The sequence below is a fragment of the Monodelphis domestica genome, chromosome 2 (assembly GCF_027887165.1).
Source record: "Monodelphis domestica isolate mMonDom1 chromosome 2, mMonDom1.pri, whole genome shotgun sequence".
Lineage (NCBI taxonomy): Eukaryota > Metazoa > Chordata > Mammalia > Didelphimorphia > Didelphidae > Monodelphis > Monodelphis domestica.
Window position 1 is genome coordinate 122,159,567 of NC_077228.1, and position 6,180 is coordinate 122,165,746.

At 44.8% G+C, this 6,180-nt stretch overlaps 1 protein-coding gene across 3 annotated transcripts in view; it reads right to left on the reverse strand.

Moving 5' to 3' along the window:
• PTPN14 (protein tyrosine phosphatase non-receptor type 14) overlaps nt 1-2,307 on the reverse strand; it is a 279,017-nt gene extending 276,710 nt beyond the window's left edge. For all 3 annotated transcript variants that reach the window (XM_007481388.3, XM_007481385.3, XM_007481387.3), the window contains exon 1: nt 1,202-2,307. The gene's annotated coding sequence lies outside the window, so the exon portion shown is untranslated. The remainder of the gene's footprint in view (nt 1-1,201) is intronic.
• Between the last annotated feature and the right edge of the window lie 3,873 nt (nt 2,308-6,180).

Below are 6,180 nucleotides of genomic sequence, written 5' to 3' on the forward strand. Positions count from 1 at the left end.
GGACATATGGATATAAAAATCCCTTCTCTCAGGTAAGATTGAAACTACACTCACACCTGTCTGTGCCCTTCCACATCTTTACCATTAGAGAAAAAAGTCACTACTGACCTTCAACCTTTAACTCAGCCCCTTCTTGATGCTGAATTTTCCCCATTACTAGATCCTGATTTATTATATCTTAGTTGTCCTTTTTTGTGGAGGTGTTTTGTTTTGGTTTTTGCATCTGATGTCTGAGGGGTAAGAAGCCTCATTTCTTTTTCAAAATGATCTGAAGAGGAAAAGGGAGTACACAGCCAGAGATCCCCGTTACAAATTGCAGAGCCAGGAGATGACCCCACTTGAAGGCAAGAGCTAGGAACCCCATGCTTCCTCCTTGAGTTCTCTCTTTACTGGGAGCTCACAATTAGGGAGCAGAAAGCTGGGTGGGCGATGCATTTTACCTTTCTGCTCCCTCCAGGTAAAACCACGGTAAAACACTTTCAGTGTCCCAAAAAAAACTTTTCCAGTGAGGAAAAAAGTTGTTAAACCTCAACCAATTTGGGGGATTGGGAGTTTTCTGGAACGAGGGAGTGGGCCAGAAAAAAATTTGGACAGAGACAAATTTCATAGGTATGGGCTGCGGGGCCCAAAAGAGCTGTTGGCAAACATGGGGCCTAGTGAGGGGGCAGGAAGAAATTTCTCCTTGATCTACCAGGGTCCCCCATAGCGGGCTAGGCGGCGGGGTGTCCCATCAGAGGAAGCGGCCTCCCCTCGGGCTAAGAGGACATTCTAAATCTCTTATCATTCCCCCTCCCCCAACAACGTGGAAATATTCGAGAGGCAACTCTTCCCCCCCCCCAAAAAAAAAAAACTCAAAGGAATTGAGGAAGGCTTCAGTTAATCAGACCCCTAGCAAACTCCAAACCGCACCAGGCAAGGTCTGCGCCTTCACTACAAGAGTAATCCCTTTAGCCAGCCCATTCCAGCACCAGCCTAGGCGTCCGTCCGTCAGTCTGTCCGGTCCCTCGCCGGCCAGAACGCAAGTTCGTTCTCCAAGTGTTTGCCAAAGTCATCTGCAAGCAGCGGCGGAGCTGAAAGCCAGCCTCCCAAAGCCTCTCTGGGGCTCCAAGCAAAGGCACTGACGCCGGAGCTCCGAGCCCTGGCCAACAGTGTGTGTATGTGTATGTGTGTGTGTGTGCTACGTACGGACCCCCACACTTACCTGCTTAAACGTCCCCCCAGGACAGAGGTCCCGAGTCCCCCACGAAAAGGTCGTCGGCGGCAGAAGCTTCTATTCCCCAAGGAATTTATTACAGTGGCTGATTTGGGAAGGGGAGGGGGGAAGTAGTTGGAGGAGGAGGAGAAAGGGGAGGGAGGTTTCCGCTCCGATCAAGCGAGGAGAGTCAAGGAAGGAAAGGAAAGGGAAGGACCGGGACGGAGAGGGGGAAAGAGAGCGAGAAGAGAAAGCTAGTCAACGTGTGTGGGTTTTGTTCCGTGGCCTGGAGATTTCAAGGTTTAAGGCCCGAGAGGATGGGATGAGGTGGGAGGGAGAGGGAGGGCCCGCTAGCAGCTACTTTGTGTTTGCTCTCCCAGGAGAACTGAAGATTGGAAGAGGGGGCGGTGTGGCGGAGGCAAAAATAAAAAGTTACGGCAACCTGCCCCGAGACCTGCGCACGTTGCACTCGGGAGAGGGAAAAGTTTGCCCTGACTTTCTAGGGCTAAGCGAGCGAGAGCCGCAGGAAATGCAAGCAGGAGAGAGGGGAGGAAAGAAAGGGGCCGCTCCGGGTAGAAGAGCTGAAGCAGGCGCCGGGGGCAGCGGCGCCCCCCACCCCCACCCCCACCCGGCTGGGCTCTGAGGCGCTGGGGTGCCGGGAGGAGGAAGGGAGGGTAGGGGCTCGCGGTGGGGGGCGGAATGGAATGTGGCATGGAGAGAGTCCCAAGGGTGGAGGCGTTGCGGTTCTGTGCGCGCGCGCGCGCGTGTGTGTGCGCGCCTTTATGTGTGTGTTTGGAACACGAAGCTGGAGCTCCCCAGCCGAAGCAACCCGGCTCAGCTCGCGGAGCTCCGTCCTTGGGGACGTCACAGAGCAGGAATCCGTGGAATGTGGGGCTGCTGGAGCTCCTGTTGCAGGGCCGGTAGATGTCCAGAGACTTCTAAATATTTTGCTTTAAGGAGGGGGAAGGGAGGGTAGGCATAGTGAGAGGAGGTCGAGGTGAACTACCATCCAAGAGAGAGAAGCTTGAGAATGTAAAAGAAAAGAATACCCTTGCTAGTCCGCTGGAAGAACACTGCAGCAGTTGTGCTGGCAGGAAAAGCCCACCTCCGTCCCTGGGGGGCGGAGCTACAGGAGGGACTTGACCAAACCCTCTGGGAGAGACCAAATACACCCCCCCCCTTTAAGGGGACCCTTAGTCTGACCACCTCATGCATAAGCTCCTCCGAGGGTCTGACACTGAAGAGAGCAGCTATGGTAAAGTAAGGGGTACTTGAATCTCGAACATTCTTTGTGGCTTTCTGCCAGTTTGGTCTTAGAGCATCGGGGATCTAGTCTCCTTGACTACACTCCCCATCCTATAAAAATGCATATAAATAGAAACATAAATGGAATGTATCATTTTGCCTGATCATGTGGTACCACATAATTGCTCCACCCATGGGCCTGGCATAGGGAAAAAGTATTTCCCTAAATCTTTTGGAGGTAATATTAAAGTAAGGCAGTAGGATGGGGCTGGGAAATCCCTGACCATAGTTCTAGGCCTGGCTCTTTCACTGACTAAATCTACGACTTTGGGCAAGTCTGGACCTTTCAAGACTAGCTTCCTCCATAAAATAATAGTTGGAGTTCTCTCAAGTCTCTTAAATCCTTGAGGGGGCAGAGAGGAGGGAGAAACAGCAAATACCCTATGATCGCTATCTAATCACAATTTCCTATTCTTCCACCTCTCCAACTGTCACATTAAACCTATTCTTTATCCATATAGGACCAGCAGTTCTTTGACCCTTCCCTGGTCTTTTATCGGCGCTATGCTGTCCCCCTATCCTGGCTTTCCTTACTTTTAATGTCACCACCACAGAATCATTTGTACTCCACCTGCCCCACCCCACCACCCACACACCTACTGCCATTCCAGACTGGTGAATCTTCATCTCCACAATCCAATCATTTGGTCCTGCTCCAAGGTTGCTCTGAATAGATTGAGGTAATCAGTCAATCAACTTAAAAGTTATTAAGCGTTTCTTGTTCCTTACTATTTAGTCCTGTCTTACTTTATATCACAACACGGATAAGTCCATGGAGTTTTCTTGGCAAAGATATACTGGAGTGGTTTGCTATTTCCTTCTCCAGTGTGCAGATGAGGTTACAGATGAGGAACTGAGGCAAACAGGGGTTAAATGACTTGCACAGGTCCCTAGTAAGGGTCTGAGGCTACATTTGAACTCATATTTTCCAGACTCCAAGGCTGGTGGTGCTCTATCCAAGGCACCACCTACTTACAACTATTTAGCATTTACAGTCCTGGACATAAAAGGGAAGGTAAAAAACTGTCCCTACCCTTAGAGCTGTAATTCTGTAAACAGGGACCACACATAAATAATTAGGTACAGACAATGAATACAGGGTAGATGCATACAAGTAACCTCAAGTAGGGAAGGTACTACCAGCCAGTTGTAAAGACCTCTTGCAGAAGGCAGGATTTGAACTGAGTCTTGAAGGAAGCCAGGGGAACTAGAGTCAGGAGTGAGCAAAGAGAGAAATCCAGGCATGATAGGGCAAACGTATAGATATGGGAAGGAAAAGGCACATAGTTTTCTTTGACTAGATAGAAAGCTTGAAGAAAGGCAAGGTTAGAAGATTGGAAGCAGGAAGGAGGGTATAATTAAATGCTCTAAAAGCCAAAGAACCTTATATTTCATTTTAGAAGTAATAGGAAGTCACTGGAATTTATTGAGATGGAAGTTGGCTATCAGATTTTTCTTTAGAAAAATCATGATACAGCTGACTTTACCATTACAAATTCATTACATGACCTCAAATAAGCCTTGATGCTTGTGGACACACCTTTATTATTCCTCATTCTTGCTCTATTTTTATTTTCCACAGTATATTTTAAATCTTCTCCTCTCTGAACCATAATCCCTTATATTTGTATTATATGATCTAGTTTCAACTGTCAGTTTATCAATAAACATTTATTAAGTATCTACTATCTCCTAGGCACTCTTTGTTTTTTTTTTTTCACTAGGAACATTGAGACAATGTGGTATAGTGGAAAGAGAATTGTATCTAGTCAGAAAACCTGAGTTTAAAATTCTGGCTTTGCCTTGGGAAGTCACTTCCTTTCTTTGGCCTTGGTATTCTCCTTTGTAAAATGAAAAAGTCATTGGTGTCAAACTCAAATAAAAATGGGAGCCACTTAACCATACATAAAGATCCTTTTGGGCCAAGTATTGACTTAGAAGACCATTAATTTTTATAGTTTTCTTTTTCATTAATACATCAACACATCTGATAGAAATTGCATTTTATTCTTATTCAAGGCACATTCAGGAGTGTTTTGGGATGGGTCAGCTAGGTAGCTCAGTGGATTGAGAGCCAGGCCTGGAGATGGGAGGTCCTAGGTTCAAATTAGACCTCAAACATTTCCTAGCTGCGTGATCCTGGGCAAATCACTTAACCCCCATTGCCTAGCCCTTACCACCTAGCCTTGGAACCAATACACAGTATTTATTCCAAGATGGAAGGTAAGGGTTTAAAAGAAGAAGAAGTGTTTTGGGCTACCTGTTGCCCCTGAGTCCTGTGTTTGACCCTTGTAGGCTAGATAATGTTTGAGATCTTTTCCAGTTCTAAATCTATGAACATGTAACTTCTCCCAAACTCCCAAATTCCCTTCATCATGTTGCAGCATCGTATTCCCTTTTCGCCTTTCCTCTAGTCATAGAAAAAATATATCTCTTTAAAATTACCAATCTCTAAAATTAATCCTCTACTTCAGTGGTTCTTAAGCCAGTTTCTGAGAACTCAGATTTTTGTTTGTTTGGGGCTCTTTGCATTTTGATAACTATTTTAGTATAATTGACTTCCTTTGTAATTCCATGTATTTTTTATTATTAATTTTAAAACCTTATCCTGAGGAGTCCCTTAGTTTAAACAGATTGCCAAAGTGGTCCATGGCACACACAAAAAGGTTAAGAACTGCTGCTCTTAACCTATTCCCTGGATCATTATTCTCTCTCACTTCTTCTAGGACCTTATTCTAGTACTCATCTCTTCTCCCTCCTGTAAATCTTCAATCACCTCTTTTCCCCTTGTTCCTTCCAAAAATTTACAAACATGCTTAGGTCTCCCTAACTTAAAAAAAATATATTTCATTTCTAACCTACTCAGATACTGCCTTCTCAACACTTTCCTTCTCTTTACTACCTGACTTCTTGAAAAGCTGGCTATATAAAAACACCAAGGAAAAACAATTGCTTGACTACAGGGGTTGAGGGGACATGACTGAGGAGAGACTCTAAATGAACACCCTAATGCAAATACCAACATCATGGAAATGGGTTCAAATCAAGGACACATGTGATACCCAGTGGAATCCTGCATCAGCTATGGGAGGGATGGGGGGGGGGGAGGAGAAAAAGAAAATTATCTTTGCTTCCAATGAATAATGTGTGAAAATGGCCAAATAAAATGTTAAAAAAAAGAAAAGCTGGCTAAATGCAATATATCCACTTCTTTATTGGTCTTCTAATATTCACATTCTAATTCTTGCCTCAACTCAATTAAAACTATTCTCTCAAAGATTACAAGTTATTTTCCAGTTGCCAAATTCTACTTGACCTCCTGACTTTTAAACAGGGATGTATTTAACAACCAGCTTTCTAGGAAGGGAAATGCACATAAAACACACTTTTTTGTTAAGTTTAATCTATTAACATTTTCTCCATCACTTTCTTAAGTTTAGACAAGAACAAAAACAGTAAATCAAATATGACTGTATTTGTTGATTTACAAAGCTTATACAATAAATTGGATGCAGGTAGGAGCTGGGTCCAGCATACAATGGCTTTTAAATGAGTTCTTACTGGAAACACTGGCTCCTATGCTTCAGATATTACAATTAAGTTTTTGGTTGCTTCTCTGTTTCTTCTCTTTCTCCTTCCCTGAATATTCAGCCCCTTCCTGATCTCTTAATGTAGGTGTTCCC